General features: G+C 50.9%; 1 long non-coding RNA gene across 1 annotated transcript; it reads left to right on the top strand.

Moving 5' to 3' along the window:
• Positions 1 to 10,865: 10,865 nt before the first annotated feature.
• On the top strand, positions 10,866 to 15,953 carry LOC103307083 (uncharacterized). Its single transcript, XR_509839.4, has 4 exons — positions 10,866 to 11,092; positions 11,817 to 11,933; positions 12,781 to 12,950; positions 13,601 to 15,953. It is a non-coding gene; the product is annotated as an uncharacterized LOC103307083 (long non-coding RNA).
• Positions 15,954 to 22,056: the final 6,103 nt, after the last annotated feature.

Raw genomic sequence — 22,056 nt, 5'->3', positions numbered from 1 at the left:
CAAGCGAGCCCCAGCATGGTGCAATGGCGAGTTCCTGGACCTCACCAGTGTTTGGGGGGAGGAAGCTGTCCAGTCCCAGCTGTGCTCCAGCCGTAGGACTTACGATACCTTTGGGAAGGTATCAAAGGACATGATGGAAAGGGGCCATGACCGGGACGCTCTGCAGTGCAGGATTAAAGTGAAGGAGCTGCGGAGCGCCTACCGCAAAGCCCGCGACGCAAATGGCCGCTTGGGTGCTCCCCCCGCGATCTGCCAATTCTACAAAGAGCTGGATGTGATACTAGGTGTTAACCCCACCTTCACTCCGAGCACCACCATGGACACTTCAGAGCCGGTGGGGGGGGGGGAAGGAGGAGGAGGAGCAGGAAAACGGGAGTGATGGTGGTGGGCCGGATGGAGACACCCCAGAATCCCTGGAGCCATGCAGCCAGGAGCTCTTCTCGAGCCAGGAGGAAGGTAGCCAGTTGCAGTGGCCGGTACTTGGTGGAAGACAAACAGAAGAGCAGGTTCCCGGTAAGCGGGTTTTTTTTCGGGAAGGAATTTTTTCGGTGCGGGCTCTTTGGGAGAGGAGGGTTAGGCATGCATGCCTAGATGCGGAATAGTGCATTGATGTGGTTTATCACATCACGGTAATCGGCCTTGGTAATCTCCTCGAATGTCTCATCCAGAACGTGTGCAATGCGCTTGCGCAGGTTTATCGGGAGAGCCACCGTGGTCCTTGTCCCAGTCAGGCTAACGTGTCCGCGCCACTGTGCCGCGAGGGGCAGGGGGACCATTGCTGCACACAGGCAAGCTGCATATGGGCCAGGGCAGAAGACGCATTGCAGTAGAAGACCCTCCCTTGCTTCCCAGGTCACCCTCAGAAGCGAGATATCGTTCAGGACGAACTCCTGTGGAAAATGTTGGGACAGTGTTCAGTGTAGGTGCCCCCTGAAGCTGTTGGCTCTCCCCAAGGCACAGACACCCAGAGGACAGTGCAGCCCTGAAACAATCATTCCCCTTACTCACCATTTTGAGGCTCCCGTGGGATATGTGTGCTCTGTTTTGGATGGGAAAATTATGCTATTGTGTAGACCCTGTGTGTTTTCTACTCCTTAAGTTCGGAGGGAATCATTACTCTCTCTGGTATAAACAATGCTGCCTCTGTTAAATGTTGCATTTTGCCTATACAACTGCATCAACCTTGAGACCTCAGCCGTCCCTCTTATCACCTGCTCAGAGACTGCAAAGACTCAGGAAGAGACGGCGAAAAAGCAAAGACATGCTGCAAGAAGTGATGCGGCAATCTATTAAAGAGAATGAGAAAGCGAAGGACTGGAGGGAGAAAGCAGGATCTGCCAGGAAAACGCAGCGCACCGGCAGCAAAGCACTGATAGGCTCATAAGCATCCTGGAGTGCCAAGCAGACGCTATCCAGGAGCTGGTAGCCATGCAGAAAGAGGAGCAGTACTGCAAACGCTAACCCCCTCCCCCTACAGCCCTTGTCCCAAAACTCTTTCTGTTGTGCCCCACTCTCACCTCCAACCCACTTTCCCCAACTTCTGTGTTCTTCATGCCACCCGCTGCCTCCAACACCAGTATCTTCACCACCCAGCCCTGAAAACCACGACCCTTACCCTCTGCACTCAACCCCCATCACCATGCAGTATAGCTGCCCTGAAGTGCAGCACTCACTGCACAGCACACCAGACAGGACATACGCGAATCTGTGATTGTACCGTTCCCCATTCCACCCCCTTGTTTCTTTTCAATAAATATTTTTTTTTCTTTTCAATAAATGTATTCTTTGGCTTTGAAAACATTCTTTATTATTGCATAAAGTAAAAGACTCCTTAGCCCAGGAAATAAACAGGTACTGCAAGTCTGCTTAGCAGACACTGATTCCTAAAGATTGGAACTACTGCACTTCACTCCCGTGCAGGGCACCAGATATCACTGCTGGTTTTCAGCCTCAAATTGCTCCCTCAAGGCATTCCTAATCCTTGCAGCCTCGCGCTGGGCCCCTGTAATAGCCCTGCTATCTGGCTGTTCAAATTCAGCCTCCAGGTGTTGAACCTCGGAGATCCAAGCCTGAGTGAAGCTTTCACCCTTCCCTTCACAAATATTATGGAGGGCACAGCATGCAGATATAACCGCAGGGATGCTGTTTTCGGGCAAGTCCAGCTTCCCATACAGAGATCGCCAGCGGCCCTTTAAACGGCCAAAGGCACACTCCACAGTCATTCGGCACTGGCTCAGTATATAGTTGAACCATTCCTTGCTGCTGTCAAGGCTCCCTGTGTAGGGTTTCATGAGCCAAGGCATTAACGGGTAAGCGGGATCACAATGGGCATTTCAACTTCCCCTACCGTGATCTTCCGCTCTGGGAAAAAAGTCCCGTCCTGCATCTTCCTGAACAGCCAAGTGTTCCGAAAGATGTGTGCGTCATGCACCTTTCCGGGCCAGCCTGTGTTAATATCAATGAAACGCCCACGGTGATCCACAAGCGCCTGGAGAACCATAGAGAAATACCCCTTCCCATTAACGTACTCGGATCCTAGGTGGGGTGGTGCCAGAATAGGAATGTGCGTCCCATCTATCGCCCCTCCACAGTTAGGAACCCCATTTGTGCAAAGCCATCCACTATGTCCTGCACGTTACCCAGAGTCACGGTTCTTCTGAGTAGGATGCCATTAATGGCCTTGCAAACTTGCATCAACACAATTCCAACGGTCGACTTTCCCACTCCAAACTGGTTTCCGACCGACCGGTAGCTGTCTGGAGTTGCCAGCTTCCAGATTGCAATAGCCACCCGCTTATCCACTGGCAGGGCAGCTCTCAATCTTGTGTCCTTGCGCCACAGAGTGGGGGCGAGCTCCTCACACAGTCCCATGAAAGTGGCTTTTCTCATCCGAAAGTTCTGCAGCCACTGCTCATCATCCCAGACTTCCATGATGATGTGATCCCACCACTCGGTGCTTGTTTCCTGAGCCCAAACGTGGCATTCCATGGTGCTGAGCATGTCCGTGAATGCCACAAGCAATTTCGTGTTGTACGCGTTACGCGGCTCGATAGCATCGTCGGACTCCTCACCCTCACTCTCACTGTCACTTTGGATCGTAAGGAATAGTTCGACCGCCAAACATGACGTGCTGGCGAGACTCGTCAGCATACGCCTCAGCAGTTCGGGCTCCATTTCCTGCAGACAGATCGCGCTGCACAGAAACCGTTGAAAGATGGCGCCAAAGGTGGACGGAAACAAAGGGAGTTCTGGGATGCAAAGCAATGCATCACGGGGCATTGGGACAGGACCCAGAATCCCCCGCACCCACGCCTCCTTCCCCCAACCCACGGCACCAGAATGGGAAAAGGTGCTCTGTGGGATAGCTGCCCATAATGCACCGCTCCCAAAAGCGCTGTAATTGCCGCAAATGTGGCCATGACATTGCGCTGGGCAGCTGTCAGTGTGGACAGACTGCAGCGCTTTCCCTACTCAGCTGCACGAAGTTAGGTTTAACTCACAGCGCTGTACAGCTGCAAGTGTAGCCAAGGCCTAAGCAATGGTGGTTGAAGCATGAAGGGACATACGAATCTTTAGCGCATCTGGCATGTAAATATCTTGCGACTCCAGCTGCAACAGTGTCATAAGATTGCCTCTTCTCACTTGCAGCATTATCGCCTGCAAATGGAAACAAACTTGTTTGTCTAAGCAATTGGCAGAAAAGGAAGTAGCACTAAGTGGACTTCTAGACTCTAAAGTTTTAATTGCTTTATTTTTGAGTGCACTTATATAACAAAAATAATCTATGTTTCTAAGTTACACTTTCATGATAAAGAGATTGCACTACAGCAAATTGAAAAATACTATTTTTGCTTTTCATGTTTACAGTACTAATATTTGTGATCAGAAATAATATAAAGTGAGCACTGTAGACTTTCTATTCTTATTTGTCATAGAAATCAATATATATGAAAATGTAGAAAAACACCCAAAAACATTTATCAAATTTCAATTGGTATTCTATTATTTAACAATGTGATTCATCAAGATTAATTTTTCTACCCACAATTAATTTTTTTGAGTTAATCGCGATTAATCAACAGCACTATCTTCTTCCATGTTTTTAACAATACACGTTTACATTTCAAAGTTCCAGTCTCTATTACTTGGAATGACTTCAAATACCATTTAAACACTTTTCTAACATATCTCTAAAGGTTGACTCTGGGTCAAATAGCCTGCAAGTTTCTTAACTTTTTTGGGCCAGGTTGTAGGGCTGAAGAATGAAATCACCCTTTAAATAAATTATACCTATATAATATGGCTCTGTATACTTGCAACGAAATTACTGTAATGAAACCACCTTTTATTAATAATGAAATTGTCTTTTTATAAATGAAAGGACAAATTATGTGTTAGTAGCTTACTAAGAATTGCTTTGGAAGAATCTGTTACTATAACTCTTTTCTTTTTAATACATTGTAACTAAAGTGTCTTCATATTGTAACTAAAACCGTCATCTTAAACCACTGATACATTATAATTAAAGCAACACCATATTGTAACTGAAACTCTGTTTAATGTTAGGTGTGTCTGTTTCATTTAAAAGTGTGAATGTGGGTGTGTGATGGGATCAGTCCCTGATGCCAGCACATCTGAAAGACCAGCTGCCAGCACCACCCTGATGGCGGAAGAACAATATGGGTGAAACTTGCAAAAGAACCCACCCAAGAGAAAGAAAAACAAAAGCCCCATCAAGAAAAAGATCAAAGTCACATCTGCCATTAACTGATGACTCATGGTCATACAGTGTCTAGGAGCAGTGGGACAGGACAGGATCTATGGATAGAAACATATAAAAAGATGGGTGCAAAACCATAGGGTTCAGTTCTTCTTCCCGTTCTACGATCATCCTCCAGGAGCATCGGTGCACACCGACAGGACTCGGCTCCCCTCCTCGTGACTAGACCTCCTGGCCAGTGGACTAGTAAGAGCAACTGAGGCTGGTAGTTATATTCCATCTGTAGAACTGTGTGTGTGTGTGTATGTGGTGAACAATCTTAGCTAGGAATAGAAACTGAATTACTTATCTTTTACTCCTATTAAGAATTCTCTGTGTTCACAGTAAACGTGGCATATTGTCTTCTCCCTCACACAAAACTCTGCTAGTTCTATTTCTAGAGGTGCACCAAGGTGTCACAGAAGTTGGATAGTGTGTGAATTCTTTAGTGTTTAATGAGGTGTGATCTTAGTGTGCAACTTTTGCCACAGTCCAAGTACTTATGGAGTCTTGTTCTTCTGTGGATTTTCTCATGTAAAAGGAGGACTGATTGGTTTATGAAATGGTTCCCAAAGTCTAAGCACTTATGGGGTCTCTCTCCTCTGTGGATTGCTGGATGGCTAACAAGGTCTGACCTCCATATAAAACTCTTTCCGCAGGCTAAGCAGTTATGGGGTCTCTCCCCTGGGTGTATTCTCTGATGTAAAACAAGATCGGACATCTATTTGAAATGTTTTTCCATAGTCTAAGCACTATGTGTGTTTTGCCAGATGTTTAGAAGGGCTGATCTGTGTCTGAAACCTTTCCCAGAGTCCAAGCACTTAAGGTCTCCCTCTTGTATGGATTGCCTGATGTTTAAGAAGGGTTGACCTCTGTATGAAACATTTTCCGCAGTCTGAGCACTGATGAGGTCTCTCTCCTGTGTGGATTCTATGATGTACAGCAAGGGCTGACCTCTCTATGAACCTTTTCCCACAGTCTGAGCACTGATGGGGTCTCTCTCCTGTATGGATCCTCTGATGTGTTATAAAATTTGATCTGCGTGTGAAACTTTTTCCACAGTCCAAGCACTTATGCGGTCTCTCTCCAGTGTGGACTGCTTGATGTTCAACAAAATTTGACCTCTGTATGAAACTTTTCCCACAGATGAAGCACTTATGGGGTCTCTTTCCAGTGTGGATTGCCTGATGATCAAGTAGGGCTGACCTCTGTATGAAACTTTTCCCACAGTCTAAGCACTTGTGGGGTCTCTCTCCTGTGTGGATTCTCCGATGTGAAACAAGGGCTGACCTCCATATGAAACTTTTTCCACAGTCTAAGCACTTATGGGGTCTCTCTCCTGTGTGGATTGCCTGATGTCTAACAAGGTCTGACCTCTGTATGAAACTTTTTCCACAGTCTGAGCACTGATGGGGTCTCTCTCCTGTATGGATCCTCTGATGTATTATAAAATTTGATTTGTTTGTGAAACTTCTCCCACAATCCAAACACTTATGGGAACAATCTCCTATGTGGATTGCCTGATGTTTAGCAAGGCCTGACTTCCATATAAAAGTTTTTCCACAATCCAAACACTTATGGGGTTTCTCTGCAGCGTGGATAGCCTGATGTCTGACAATGTCTGACCTCCGTATGAAACTTTTCCCACAGTCTAAGCACTTATGGGGTCTCTCTCCTGTGTGGATTGCCAGATGTGAAACAAGGGCTGACCTCCGTATGAAACTTTTCCCACAGTCTAAGCACTTATGGGGTCTCTCTCCTATGTGGCTTATCTGATGTGTAGTCAGTACTGACTTCCAATTCAAATAGTTCCTGTCCTCAAAGCATTGATAGGATTTCTCTCCCGTGTGGCTTCTTCCATGGTTATTAAGATCTGAGAGGTTATTGAAGTTTTCCCCACGGTCTAAGCACTGAAGTGGTTTCTCTCCATTATTTATTGCCTGAAGCGTAACGAACTGTGGTCTCAGAATGAATCCTTTCCCAAAACCAAGGTATTCATAGCATTTGTCTTCCTTGGGGGTTGTCTGCCGGGCTGTGGGATCCTTGTATCCTTCCCCACATATAACAGATTCATCCATTTGCTCCCTTGAGTGGTTTCCCAGAAGCCTCTCTGACCTCTGCCAATTTCCCAAGTCATCTCCTTGTTCTAAGCACTGGGAAAAATTCCTTGCAGCTCTTCCCACAAAGGCCCCTTCTGGTTCCACTTCCCCTGCTGGGTGAAAGACAACCCAGACAGGAGTCATTGTGCCTGGGAGAAAGAAAGAGGAATAGCACTGAGTGGAAAACCCAACATACTAAACCTGCACAGACGGAGCAATTGGATTTTGCCTCCACATCCCACCCAAAAATTCACAGAGAACGAACGTTGGGAAGGAAACACCAGCAGGTAACAGGAGAGGTGGAAAGCGATGTCAGTCATATCTGCTGACTACAGTCCTGCCCTGGGTGAGATGAGGAAGAACTGAGGGCACTTACTGATACCATGTTTTTGGGATTCTCCACTTTTTCCTTCATTCACCAGATGGTTTGTGTGTCAGTCCTCACCTGTGCAGGCACCTCTCCGGATCTCTCTTTCCTCGCAGGCCTGGAGATCAGGCACCCACGGCTCTTCCCCTCGTTCTAGCCGGGTGATCAGGTCAGGTTTGGGAAGGGGGAATCCTGTGCAGGTGGTGAAATCAGACCAGATCAGGGAACATGGTCACTGAGCCCCCTTGGGGGAAGCAGACTTCTGGGGAAGTGAGGGGAATTGTGATGCCCTCACTAGGAGTTCCTAGGACCTGTGCTCCTTGGGGGCTTTGCTGACGCACACCCAGCTCTGGAGTTAAACCCCTGCCTATTTCTAAACCGGCAGAGCCCAGAGCCCTCCGCATGGCTGGAGCTATTATCAAGGAGGGAGGTGAACAGGGATTCTGTGTGTGAATGAGAAACAACACAGACAGGACAATACACAGCTTCTACACCTTGCAAGCTAGGGGGGTCAGGTGGGGATGATTCAGTATATCTGGTAGGTTTTGACACCCTGGTCTCACTGGAGAGGGCACAGAGATGCAAGTCTCTCTCACACGGCAGCTATGTATTACGAAGCCCATTCCCCTCCAATCTAACTGACCAGGGAAGAAGCTGACCAGTGTCAGACATGCAGACCCCACAGCTTCTAATAACCTAGGGGACGGGAATCCCTTACCCAGCGACGTCACCATCTCGTAGTTCTCCTGCATGACATCCCTGTAGAGGGCTCTCTGAGCGGGGTCCAGCAGAGCCCCCTGCCCTTGGGTAAAATACACAGCCACCTCCTCGAAGGTCACCGGCACCTGAAACAACAAAGAGTCCTGCACTGAGTACCTGCTGCCCCAGTGAGAATCCCACTATTCCAAGGGTGGAGAAACTTTTTGGCCTGAGGTCCACATCGGGGTTTGGAAACAGTATGGAGGGATGGATAGAGAAAGCTGTGCCTCCCGCAAACAGCCTGGCCCCACCCCCATCTGACTCCTCCCACTTCCTGCCCCGTGACTGCCTCCCTCAGAACCTCTGACCCATCCAACCCTGCCGGCTGCCTGTCCCCTGACCTCCTCATCCCAGTAACCCCCGTCCCTAACCGTCCCACGCCCTATCCAATTCCTCCTGTCCCCTGAGTGCCCCGACCCCTATCCACACCCCCACTCCCTGAGATCCCCTGCCACTTATCCAACCCCCCTCCCCGCCCCCTTACCATGCTGTTCAGAGCACCAGGACTGGCAGCCACGCCGCTGTGCAGTCCAGAGCACTGGTAGCATGGCAATTTGAGGCTTTGGGGAAGGGCAGACAGCAGGGAAGGGGCCGGGGGCTAGCCTCCCTGGCCGGGAGCTCCAGGGCCGGGCAGGATGGTCCCGTGGGCCAGATGTGGCCCGCGGGCCATAGTTTGCCCACCTCTGCACTAGTCACAGGGAAAAATAAACAAATTAGTGAAGAATTACTGAATTAGCAGAATCCCTTCCCCCACTCCCTGCACTCTGCTCAGATCAGCCAGAAGACTTCAGGGGGTGGAAGAAGGTGAGAGCTCCTTGTCCCCCCCAGCAGACGGAGCAGGGCAGGGTCTTCTTATTTCCCACACGCCTGCCAGCCACAGGCTGATACGGGAACCAGAACTGTGACCCTTGACAGCTTCCCTTCATATTTCACAGCAACCTGTGGCCAGTGGGGTGTTTCCTGGATGAGAAATGGGGGAATGATCCCTCCCTCCCCGCCAATGGGCGGGTTCACAAAATCAGGCCCAGGTTTATCATTTTCCAGCAGGTTTATCACACTCCCTGCCTCACACTGTGTGTTTCCTGCCCCTCCCCCTCTACAACAAATCCTCCCCACCCTCCCACATCTCCCTGCAAATCCCCTACCTGAGCTGGCTCCATCACAGTTTTCCCTGTCCCCTGGAAGACGGGACGATCTGGAGCGAAATGTGGATGTGATTCTTCAGCCTGTTGGTGCGAGAGGGGTAATGGGGGAGGTTACAGAAGGGGCTTCAGTACATGTCACACCCCCTCTCCCTGCAGACAGACGCTCTGGGCTCTGCCATGCTGGGAAAACCCTCAATCATTTTATCACAACACAGACTCGGCCCCTCCCCCCAGCACTGAACACCCTGCATCACCAGTAGGTCCCTGAAAGGGGTCCTTTGTCACAGTCATTTCCCTGCCCAGCTCCAGCCCTTTCCCCAGGTCTCTCCATCACTTGGAGGCTCAGGCTCAGGGACTGGTATGGTTAGAGTGGTTCCAGCCACTGGAGAAAGTGCCCCTGGGTTGGTCTCAGAGGGGTGTGATGAAGCAGGAATGTTCTTCATGTTTTCTCTGAATAGCATGTGTGTGCCTCAGTTTCCCCAGGTGTTACTCAAATATCAATCTGGTGGGACATGGGTGTGAGATCATTGCAGAGACCCCTATAGGGCAGGTGTGACTGCAGAGTGGCTGCCTGAGCACAGAGAATGGCCACAATTCTGTATCCTGGCAAGCGATGGCCGGAGCCTGTCCTCTGCAAGGAGCCAGCCGAAGGTGTTGGAGAACGAAGAGAGCGGGGGAGGGCAGCTGACCTGTTTTCCTGGGAAGGAGAGAAAGCACGGAGGAGGGGAAGCTGGATGTCACTGGGGATGGGGGGGATGGAAGTGCATCAGTCTCTTGTTTTGGGACTCAGTGAGGCAAGCCCAGGGATGGATGCAGTCTCGGGATTCCCCCCCCCAAGCCAGACTTTGCTGAATGCTCCTGATTTCTGTGCTAACAACATCTATTCTATGCTGGGTTCCCAGCCTGCCTCCCCCAGCCCTAGGTTCAACCCCTGCTGGCTGTTCCCAGTTCTTAACCATGACTCCTAGTTCCAGGCAGGGGGGCTGGAACAATCCGTACAGTGGCGGGGCGCTGAGAGCCATTGAACCAAACTGTAAACCCTGGATAGGGTGGAAAACCCTTCAAGCCAGGGGGTGCGGCAGGGCCCCACCAGCCTATATCCAGCGCCTGTGCTGCCCACCCCCGGCCCTGATTGTGCCCCTGGGACCCGCTCCTTCCCCTGCCCACCTTCTGCCCCTCCCTATTTGCCCCCCTCAGATCTCCCTGAGCTGCAGCCTCCGTCCAGACCAGCGCGGCCAGGGGCAGGGAAACAAAGCAGCAGATGGGGGGAGGGGGATGGGCGGTAACATGATCCTGCCCCCGCCCCGCACACACCGGGAGGTGGCGGCAGCTTTCCCGGGCCCCGGGCAGGGAATCGCAGCCAGCTCCGCTGGGAGCAGCCTGGGGCCAAACCTCCCCCTGCAGCCCGGGGGTGACGGGGGGGCGGGTCTCTCTCACCTTCCCTCCGAGCGGAGCCCCCTGGGGCAGGGGCAGGGGCTGGGCCGGGAAGGGGCCTGGCCGGGCTGGGGGCTCTGCCCTGGGAGAGGCTCCTGGGGAGCAGCGGGAAGGGCCCTGCTGGAGATTCCCCTCTCCCGGCTGCAGCCAGGGCTCCGGGCTCCCAGCACCAGCCGCCGGGGCTCGGGGATCTCGCCAGGAGCCTGGAGCCAGAGTCACCGCAGCGGCTGCGAGTCACTTCCTGCTGCCGGGCCTGAGCCCAGCGATCGCTCCCCCCAGAGCCGCCTCCCAGCCGCTCCTGGGTCCTAGCGATCAACCCATCGCCAGCAGCATCTCTGTGTCCGGCTCCTGTTCCACTCACAGGGTCTAAGGTCAGAAGGGCCCATCATGAGCATCTAGCCCAGGGGTTCTCACGACCAAATTTTTGGTGGCCTCAGAGTGTGGCCAGCAACTCTCACTGGTGCCGCTCTGACACTTTCCCCTAAAATACTGAATGAACTTTCGGGGAAACCAGTAAACATGTGCAGAGGTAAGCGGGAAATGGTCCCACTATTGCAGGGAACTCTCCTGACTTAAACACCCCCTGGGTGGAATCAAAAAGCAGAAGGATCTGAGTCCTCGTTGGCTGCCCCCCTCCTCCGAGTTGCCCCCTTTGCCCCTTTTTAACCACTGTAAAAAGCACTCAGCACAGTCTTACACTTAATAAATGCAGGGTGAAGGGCAGTGCCTTCAGAAGATGTTACTGTGCACACTCAGTCCACCATAAGTAGCACATTCCTCCAGGGAGCAGTTTTCTGTACTGCACCCGTGGGAGAGTTAATTAATCCACCCCAATGGGCGATAGCAGCTATGTCTGTGGGAGAAGCTAAAATAAATAAATGCCAATTGACTCTCCTTCGGAAGGAGGCAGGAAATGGGAAATGCCAGCCAGAGGGGATTTCCCTGGCAGATAAGATTTCCAACTCTCCCGGAACAGGCACCGTTGCTGCAAATGGTGTCCAGTGCAGGAGAGTAGGCAACCCCACTGGCAGATGAAAAATTTTCCCCACAGACCCTAGAAGAGGCTGAAAAGCTGAAGAATTATCAGCTCTGGTCTGAGCATGGGCAGCAGGTATAGCAGGGCGGGGGAAGGGAGGCTAAGCAATGGTGGTTGAAGCATGAAGGGACAGAGGAATCTTTAGCGCATCTGGCATGTAAATATCTTGTGACTCCGGCTGCAACAGTGTCATAAGATTGCCTCTTCTCACTTGCAGCATTACCTCCTGCAAATGGAAACAAACTTGTTTGTCTAAGCGATTGGCTGAACAAGAAGTGGAACTGAGTGGACGTACAGGCTCTGAAATTTTACATTGTTTTATTTTTGAATGCAGGTATTTTTTACATAATTCTACATTTGTAAGTTCAACTTTCATGATAAAGGGATTGTGCTACAGTACTTGTAATAGGTGAATTGAAAAATACGATTTCTTTTGGGGGCTTTACAGTGCAAATATTTGTAATAAAAATAAAGTGAGCAGTCTACACTTTGCATTCTGTGTTGTAAATGAAATCAATATATTTGAAAATGGGGACAACATCCAAAACTATTTAGAGAAATGCTATTCTATTGTTAATAGTTCAAATACTCATGTGATTAATCAGGGTTAATTTTTTTAATCACTTGAAATCCCTAATTCCAATTGATTTCATTGTTAAAATTATATGGTAAGAAAGAGAAAGGCAGCAGTTTTTAATAGTAGCTGTGACATTTTTGTATTTTTCTGTCGGATTTTGGAAGCAAGTCATTTTTAAGTGAGCCAAGGAGGCAAGACAGATCAGACTCCTGAGAGGGGTGCAGAGGTGGTGAGAGGCTGAGAGCCACTGGCATGTAGGACCAACAGAGAGAGCTCACTGGAGAACAGACAGTGGTGGGAGGACCACTTCAGCGGTTTACTGGACTACAACTGGGGGACAAGAAGAGCACCCTGCAATCCTTCAGGAAGCCAAAAGGAGAGCACACTTTGCGTTCATGAAAAGGGGGATTTCATCAATGGTGGCAGGTGACCCTGGGAGAATGCTTTAGCCATGGATTTTACCTGTAAAAGTTAATCTCAGCCTATCTGAATCCTGTTATACCTGGTGTTTGGTGTGTAACCTGTTGGTCTTATTGCTTCACTCACTATCTCTTCAATCTTAGCTAATAAGCTCCTGTTTGTTTTCACTAAAAATATATCTCAGTTCTGTGATGTCCTATTGGCGCTGATCCTCAGTTGAATCAAACAAGCTGGTGTCCCAACGGCTTACCTGGGAATTTCTGAGTATCCAGTGGAGAGCGGCTGGACACTACAGAAGGACACGTCAGAGGGGCTGGAGACGAGGTTGCACCTAGTGTTATTCTGCAAGGCAAAGTAAGGACTGGCAGAGCCCTGATGAGTTTGTGTGGGGAGGTAAAAGGCCGGGGGTGACAGGGAACTGACAACCAGTGAAGCAGAAGCACAGCTCTCTCGTGCTGAGATGAGGGGAAACCAGGAGATTCACTGTCCGGGGTGTTGGGACGGTGCTGAATTATTATGAATTACTGCGCTTCTTATTAATGAATGTGGTGAACATGAATGTGGTACGGCTTGACATGTTAGAATTTGCTAGAGGATTCTGGGAGCAGGGCCTTCTGAGCATCACATGGTTAATGTGGAAATTCTCTATTCTGCATGTCCGTTCTGTTACCAACCTTTGTCAGTCAATATGCCCTCACTAGGTAAAGAAAACGTATAAACACGAGATCAGTGAGATTGGCACAAGCTGACCCAGGGTGTGGTCAGGGAGTAGGGGGGGTTGGATGGAGTTGGGGGTCCCGGGGGCAATCAGGAGGCAGGGGGAGTGGATAGGAGGTGGGAGATCCGGGGGGCAATCATTGGGCAGGGAGCGGGTCAGGGTTGGATAGGATAAGATCTAAACTTACCATGCACAGAGCAATCGCCCTGTATCCCAGACTCCGACAGCCCCATCCCATTGTGTGACGTATTAATCCGAGGATTCTTTTCTCTCTTTTCCCTTCTAGGATGTCAGAGGCACCTCGAGCAGACACGTGGCTCCTTCTCACTTCCCCTCACACTTCTTGAGACTGGGCAGGGGTTGGACACCAGGTGAAAGCCACGTCTCCCCTCAGCACAGTGTGGACAGGAGCCACATTTCTGCTACTTTCACTTTGTTCAAGTTAACCTTGAGGTTCTCACCCTGTGAACAAACCAGAGGATTTACTCATCCCGGGGGAAAGATTATGAACTTGTTACATCCCTGGGGGACTGGCTGCCTGTAGACACTGGGATATAATATCGGCCTTTCACTGCTAGGTCTCTGCTTACCATAGGCGCTGACTTTTCTGTCCCCAGAGGGCTCCACCCCTGCTCTGCCCTCAGGCCCCGCCCGCACTATGCCACTCCCCTGAGGCCCTGCCCTCGCTCCATCTCTTCCTGAACCCATTCCACCTCCTCCCTTAAGGTCTTGCCCTCTGTCTGCCTCTTCCCGCCCCTGCTCCAACCCCTCCCCGAAACCATAGCCAATCTGCAGCTCGCTGCTTTCCACCCTCCTCCAGGCACCTCCCCTAGCCACCAAACAGCTCATTGGCAGTCCCGCAGAACAGCTGTGGCTGGTGGGTGCTGAGCTCCCCCTATATTTTTTCCATGGGGGTTTGAGCTCCGGAGCACCCATGGGGTCAGCACCTCTGCTGTTTAGAATCATGGTACTGAGCATTGACCAAGTATAAAGAGTGACTTACAATGAAACTTAGCCCACGTCCTGCTGTCAATGGACAAATCGGTAAGGCCTAAATTTACAGCAGTGGCCTAATTGTGTGTGTCTCAGTTTATCTCCTCGAAATACAGGAGTTCAGGGCACATTTTCCACCTGCATTCGCAGCAGCAGCCGGAGTCAGTGGGCGCTGTGGGTTCCCAGCCCCTTGGAGAACCAGCCCCTAAGCACTTAGGTCAGGACCCAAATTTGGACCCTAAATCAAAAGACAGTCTTGACATTTGGACCCAGCCCATCATTGTGCTCTAGCTCCTGTGCCGGCTAGCACGGCTGTTTGTGCCTCCTCCCCAGCAGCTGCAGGCACAGGGAGTGCGGCTGGGAGGGGCAGGAGGGAGTGGGGTTGGGGCAGGGACAGGCTGGAGGAGGAAGGGGTGGAAGGGATAGAAGGATTTGGCCAGGGTGAAGCTGCACCTCTTGTACTCTGCACCCTGGCAAAGCCCCTTAGAACCATTAAACCAGGGATGCAGCTCTGGCTGGAGCTCGGGACTTGCCTAGCTGCTGCTAAGGTCTGCACTGGCCCTTGCAGCCACCGAATAGGGGCCTATTGAACCAGCGTGCTCCCTGCCTCAGTTTCCCTATCTATACAATGCTTGTGTGTTTCTTCGCATTACAGTCTATGGAGGACGAGATCCCCATCATGCTGAGCTCTGAGCAGACCCAAAAATTAAATTAAATGAAGTAGACCTGAAAAGCTTTCGATTCAGTGTCCCAAACCTGAAAGGTCTCAGCGTCCCACTGATGCCAAAGGGACCGGAGTGGGTAAAGTTACAGTCACAATTTACTGAGAAAGGGGCAGAGCACAAAAAGGTCAATGTCTTCTCTGTCATCATGAACTCTATTCAATCAGGTCTTACACATCGATTTGAGTCACTGCAACGAATTTGTACCCTTTTTGGGTTTCTTTGGCAGTTCAACAGACTGAGTAATGAAGATCTACTTTCTGCAGCTGAACAATTTCAGCAACCGTACAACAAAGAAATCTCTAAGGGCTGGTCCCCACTTAGTCCGGACTTCGGACTAAGGTACGCAAATTCAGCTACGTTAATAACGTAGCTGAATTCGAAGTACCTTAGTCCGGACTTACCGGGGTCCAGACGCGGCCGGAAGTCTCCCCCCGTCGACGCCGCGTACTCCTCTCGGAGAGCTGGAGTACCGGCGCCGATTGTGGGCACTTCCGGGATCGATCCGGGATCGATTTATCGCGTCTTAACCAGACGCGATAAATCGATCACAGAACATCGATTGCGTGCCTCCGGACCAGCCGGTAAGTGAAGACTAGGCCTTAGACAAGGTTGTCTTCAAACCTCATCATCCCACATCATCCCCCCAAATATATTCCACGAACATTATTAAAATGGGTTGCAAGCCAAAGGAATTGCTTCAAGAAATACTCAAACTTGGACTCTCTGGGGTGTTTCCTAATATCACAATTGCATTGAGTATTTTTGTGAGTTTGTCTCCATCAGTGGCTTCAGGTGAATGCACCTTCAACGTGTTGAAGCAGGTAAAGAACGATCATCGTTCAACTGTGGGACAAAAGCGTTTGAATGGGCTCGCCATGCTTAATAGCAACTGTGACATTGCACGAAAGCTACAATAACTAGTGCATTTGTACAGAAAAAGGCTAGAAAAGCATTTGCTAAATAAAAAAATATTTAAATTATGTCTCCCTCTTTTTTTGGCGCCTTATTTTGTTTTCATGTGTCGTCATTTTTTATTTTTATTATGGCTAGGGGCCTCAAAAGCTGGAAGTGGCCCGGGCCACTCTGGACCTCTGGGAGACCCTGGGCAGGAGCCAGCTGGACTGGAGCTGAGCGGACAGGCAGGGCAGGGAGCAGAGCTCTCCAGGCCGGCCCAGGAGACGCCCTGACTCGCCAGGGCAGCGAGAAGCCGGGAGGCAGGATGTGGCGCAGGAAAAACGGCAGCCCAGGAAACGAGAGTGGCTGAGGCCCTCGCTGCTCAGCCCAGGGTGGGCCGGGGCTAGACAAGGCTGACTCTGCCATGAGAACCAGGCATATTCTCCACTGGGGTGAATCCAGCAGCGAGGACCCGGCAGCTCGGGGTCAGGTTCAAGGCTAGATGCCCCCTAGGCTTGAACTGGAGCTGCTGGGGCCAGTGGCTGGGACTTCCCTGCGATGGAACCTGGTTCCGAGCACCCTCCTGGCAGTGTAGACGCACTCCCAGGGCCAGGAAAACGGTCCCCACTGGGCCCCTGGACGGCAGCGCCGCACATCTGTGTGAATTACTCACCGCTCAGAAGGCAAAAGGCAGGGACCAGCACCAAGACCATCTCCATCCAGGACAGAGCGCTCAGCCGGCCTGGGAGGGGAAAGGGGCTGGGAATGATTCATCTGCAGCATTTCTGGATGACAGCTTGTCTGCGCCGAGTGATGGCGTCCAGCTGCAGGATCAGCTGCGCGACCAGGTATTTTACACCTAAGGCCCTTCTTAAAGAATTTCCTAACCAGAAAGGGGTAAGGCTTGGGGTAAGGCCAATGGATCCATTTAATTTCTATTCTTGCATGCTTTGTGGGCCGTGTATGCAAGGTTCACCCCTTGGAGATGCAATGCAGCCACCTCTGGGGAGGGGCACATGGCTGTTTGGCAGCTCACAGCAAAGGGCAGGATGGGAGGTAGGTTTCTGTGTGGAGGTGACCCATGCGGGGAGAAGGGAACAAACTGTGTTGGGGTGCTGCAGGGACCCCAGGGGATAGAGCCAGGGACCCCTTGGGATAGAGCCATGTGGGAGAAGGGTATCAAAGGCATAAGGGGCAGGGTTGGCGTTCAGTGTCTCAGCTGGGTACAGCAAAGCACCAGAAGCGGAGATCAGCCCTGACTGCAATGGGAGAGCGCACCCTGTGGTGGGACATATTCCTGAGCTCCAGAAAGTGAAAGTAACCCCGTTACACTGCCCAGAGGGAGCCATGGCTGCAGAGAACCCCGTGGAAAGTCTCCAGGAGGAAGCTACATTAGGGTTACCATACGTCCGGATTTTCCCGGACATGTCCAGCTTTTTGGGCCTCAAATCCTCGTCCAGGAGGAAATCCCAAAAAGCCGGACATGTCCGGGAAAATAGGGAGGGAGGGGCCGGGGCTGCTGGGGCCGGGCCGGGGGCCAGGGCCAGTGGTGCTCGGCCGGGGGCCGGGGCCCGGGGCCGGGGCCGGGCTGGCGGTGCTCGGCCGGAGGCTGGGGCCCCAGGGCCCAAGCTGAGCCAGGCGGGAGACGCCGGGGCCAGAGCCTCTTGGCCTTGGCCGGCCGGTCACTCCCGTTTCGCTACCTTGGGTGTACTGAGCATGCTCACTCGAACTGAGCATGCCCAGTAACCTTCGTTGTAGCCATTGCCCTCTCTCTGCCCTTACTTCTACTTACGATTTGCTGCCTCCTCTTTGGGGGGGTTTAAAAGGATTAAGGGGGGCAAATCGCAGCGGGGGGCTGTCAGGGTCTGAGCAGGGGGCAGAATTTTACTGGCCTGGGGGGTTCAAGCTACTGTAGCTAGCGTCAGAAGAGGGGCTGAAGGGCAAAAATCGGTGGTGGGGGGTGAGAGCCGGGGTTAAGCCGGGGGTGGGGGAGACACTGCCAGACCCTGTGCGGGGACAAAACCTCCGTTTAGGGATGGGGGGGGGGAACAGTGCCCATCTATAAAAAGGTAAATAAAAACAACCCAGGAAACTACAGACCAGTTAGTTTAACTTCTGTGCCAGGGAAGATAATGGAGCAAGTAATTAAGGAAATCATCTGCAAACACTTGGAAGGTGGTGAGGTGATAGGGAATAGCCAGCATGGATTTGTGAAGAACAAATCATGTCAAACCAATCTGATAGCTTTCTTTGATAGGATAACGAGTCTATGTGGATAAGGGAGAAGCTGTGGATGTGGTATACCCAGACTTTAGTAAGGCATTTGATACAGTCTCGCATGATATTCTTATCGATAAACTAGGCAAATACAATTTAGATGGGGCTACTATAAGGTGGGTGCATAACTGGCTGGATAACTGTACTCGGAGAGTTGTTATTAATGGTTCCCAATCCTGCTGGAAAGGCATAACGAGTGGGGTTCCGCAGGGGTCTGTTTTGGGACTGGCTCTGTTCAATATCTTCATCAACGACTTAGATATTGGCATAGAAAGTACGCTTATTAAGTTTGCAGATGATCCCAAACTGGGAGGGATTGCAACTGCTTTGGAGGACAGGGTCATCATTCAAAATGATCTGGACAAATTGGAGAAATGGTCTGAGTTAAACAGGATGAAGTTTAACAAAGACAAATGCAAAGTGCTCCACTTAGGAAGAAAAAATCAGTTTCACACATACAGAATGGGAAGAGACTGTCTAGGAAGGAGTACGGCAGAAAGGGATCTAGGTGTTATAGTGGACCACAAGCTAAATATGAGTCCACAGTGTGATGCTGTTGCAAAAAAGCAAACATGATTCTGGGATGTATTAACAGGTGTGTTGTGAGCAAGACACGAGAAGTCATTCTTCCGCTCTACTCTGCTCTGGTTAGGCCTCAGCTGGAGTATTGTGTCCAGTTCTGTGCACCTCATTTCAAGAAAGATGTGGAGAAATTGGAAAGGGTCCAGAGAAGAGCAACAAGAATGATTAAAGGTCTTGAGAACATGACCTATGAAGGAAGGCTGAAAGAATTGGGTTTGTTTAGTTTGGAAAAGAGAAGACTGAGAGGGGATGTGATAGCAGTTTTCAGGTATCTAAAAGGGTGTCATAAGGAGGAGGGAGAGAACTTGTTCACCTTAGCCTCTAAGGATAGAACCAGAAACAATGGGTTTAAACTGCAGCAAGGGAGGTCTAGGTTGGACATTAGGAAAAAGTTCCTAACTGTCAGGGTGGTTAAACACTGGAATAAATTGCCTAGGGAGATTGTGGAATCTCCATCTCTAGAGATATTTAAAAGTAGGTTAGATAAATGTCTATCAGGGATGGTCTAGACAGTATTTGGTCCTGCCATGCGGGCAGGGGACTGGACTCCATGACCTCTCAAGGTCTCTTCCAGTCCTAGAATCTATGAATCTATGAATCAACAGAAGGGATTTTTCCATCAGTGCAATTAATCCACCTCTGGGGAGGCAGTAGCTAGGGTGGCAGAAGAATTCTTCCATTGACCTCTCTGCATCTGCATTGGGGGTTAGATCGACCTAACCCCATCACACAGGTAACTTTTCACAGCTCTGAGCCAATTTGGGGCTAGTTGGGGTAGCAGAGACCCCCTGAAAGACCACATGAAGGGCTGCTGACATCATCGTTATTACCTGACTCTGCACAGACTGGCCTAGTAACTAGGGGAAGGATCAGTGAGATGCTTATCAGACAAACTCTGTGTGTGCGCACATTTCCATCTGTCCCCTTCTCCCAGGGTCTGTCTGCAGAGGGAAAGGTTTGCCCAGTAGCGAAGGCACTAAGGCTACATCTACACTTGCAGCTGTAGGAGTTAAACCTGCCCTCAGAGACAGCGGCAGGGAAAGCGCTGCTGTGTGTTCACACCGTCAGCTCCAACTGCAGTGGTGTGGCCACATTTGCGGCACTTGCAGCGGCTTTCAGAGCGGTGCATTATGGACAGCTATCCCACAGAGCACCTCTTCCCATTCTGATGCTGAGGCTGGTGGAATGGGGGAGGGAGGTCACGGGGCATCCTGGGTCCTGTCCCAACTCCCCGTCGTGCATTGCTTCGCATCCCAGCAGTCCGTTCACTTCCTTCCGCATTTGGTGCAGTCTTTCGACGTTTTTTGAACAGCGCGCTCTGTCTTATAATGGATCCCGAACTGTTCAGGAATATATGCTGATGGGTCTCGCCAGCACGATATGAATGGCAGTCGAGTTACTCCTTAATCTACAAAGTGACAGTGAGGAGTTCGACGAACAGGTCAACACGCATAACGCATACGACACGAGATTGCTTGTGGCAGTAACGGACATGCTGACCACCATAGAACACCACTTTTGGGCTTGGAAAAAAGCACTGAGTGGCAGAATCACATCGCCATGCAAATCTGGGATGACGAGCAGTGGCTGCAGAACTTTTAGATTAGAAAAGCCACTTTCATGGGACTGTGTGCTGAGCTCGCCCCCACCCTGCGGCGCAACGACACAAGATTGAGAGCTGCCCTGTTGGTGGAGAAGCATGTGGTGATCACAGTCTGGAAGCTGGCAACTCCAGACAGCTACTGATCGGTAGCTAACCAGTTCGGAGTGGGCAAGTCGACTGTTGGAGTTGTGTTGATGCAAGTTTGCAGGGCCATTAATCGCATCCTGCTCAGAAGAACTGTGACTCCAGGCAACGTGCAGGACATTGTGGATGGCTTTGCACAGATGAGTTTCCCTAACTGCAGAGGGGCGATAGATGGGATGCATATTCCAATTCTGGCATCAGACCAGCTAGCCTCCGAGTACCTTAATCAGAAGGGGTATTTCTTGATGGTTCTCCTGGTGCTTGTGGATCACTGTGGATGTTTCATGGACATTAACGCAGAAAGGTGCATGATGCACACATCTTTCGGAACATGGGCCTGTTCAGGAACCTGCAAGTCATGTGGGCAGCACCGGAGCGGCGGTATGCCTCCCACACCTTGTGGGAGGCATTCCGCAGCTCCTTCACTTTAACCCTGCACTGCACTGCAGTGCATCCCGATCATGGCTCCTTTCGATCATGGCCCTTGATATCTGCCCGGAGGTATCATAATTCCTACAGCTAGAGCACAGCTGAGACTGGACAACCTCCTCTTCCCAAACGCTGATGAGTCCAGCACCTCAGCATTATTCCATGCTGGTGATCACCTGATGCGTGGAGGAAGGTTAACCCGGGAAAGATGCATTGAGAGCAATCCATGCGTCGCCGAGCAAACAGGGAAGGGGACTTTGAAAATTCCAAGAGAATTTAAAGGGCGGGTCTAATGGTTGATCACATGAGGGCAGGGCAGTAGAGTTCAAACTGATGACCAGAGGGGCTAGAACAGGCATTGTGGGACACGTCCCGGAGGCCGATTAGAGAGCAGTAATAGACCAGGGCATCCACACTGGCACAGTGCGCTCCAGCCTGGGCACAGAAAGCTCTATGCTTCTCGTGGAGGTGGATTACCAGGAGCGCTCCAGCCACAGAGTCTGGGCGCTCTACGTGCCTTGCCAGTGTGGACACCTCAGGAGTTAGGGCACCCAGGGCTGATTCAATGCACTCTGAGTTGCAAGTGTAGACAAGGCCTAAGTTACCCTGAGTAGACCCAGGTTCAGTTCCCTGCTCTGTATGAACTCAAGAAGTCACTTATTCTGTCTGGGCCTGACTTTCCCTTTCCTAAAATGGGGGGAAGAGCCCTTTCCCATCATCTGCAGCTCCAGGCAACTGATAGCCTGCTGGGCAGCTGCTGCACAGGGAACTTATGGGAGCAGGGAGCTGATGGGGGGCTGCCAGTCCACCCTGGTTCCAAGCCCCCACAAGCTAGCTGCAATGGGCTGCTCTTCCTGCAAGCAGTGGACAAAGCAGACAGCTGCCAAAGGACGTTAGAAGGGAGCATTGCACAACTTGAAATGAGCATGTTCCCTAATTGATCAGCAATGTAACAACGAAACAACATTAACTGGGACGACTTTAAGTGAGGAGTTACTATATTTGCCTTCTGGTTTCTCAGATCTTTAAAATGCGATCTGAGCGCAGCCTAAAGTTTTTCTCTGCAACCAAGAAAGCCAGAAACTTCCTTTGTTT

This window comes from Chrysemys picta, chromosome 12 (assembly GCF_011386835.1).
Source record: "Chrysemys picta bellii isolate R12L10 chromosome 12, ASM1138683v2, whole genome shotgun sequence".
NCBI classification, from domain to species: domain Eukaryota; kingdom Metazoa; phylum Chordata; order Testudines; family Emydidae; genus Chrysemys; species Chrysemys picta.
Note: the sequence above shows the minus strand (reverse complement) of the source record. Positions and strands in the feature narration are given on the sequence as shown.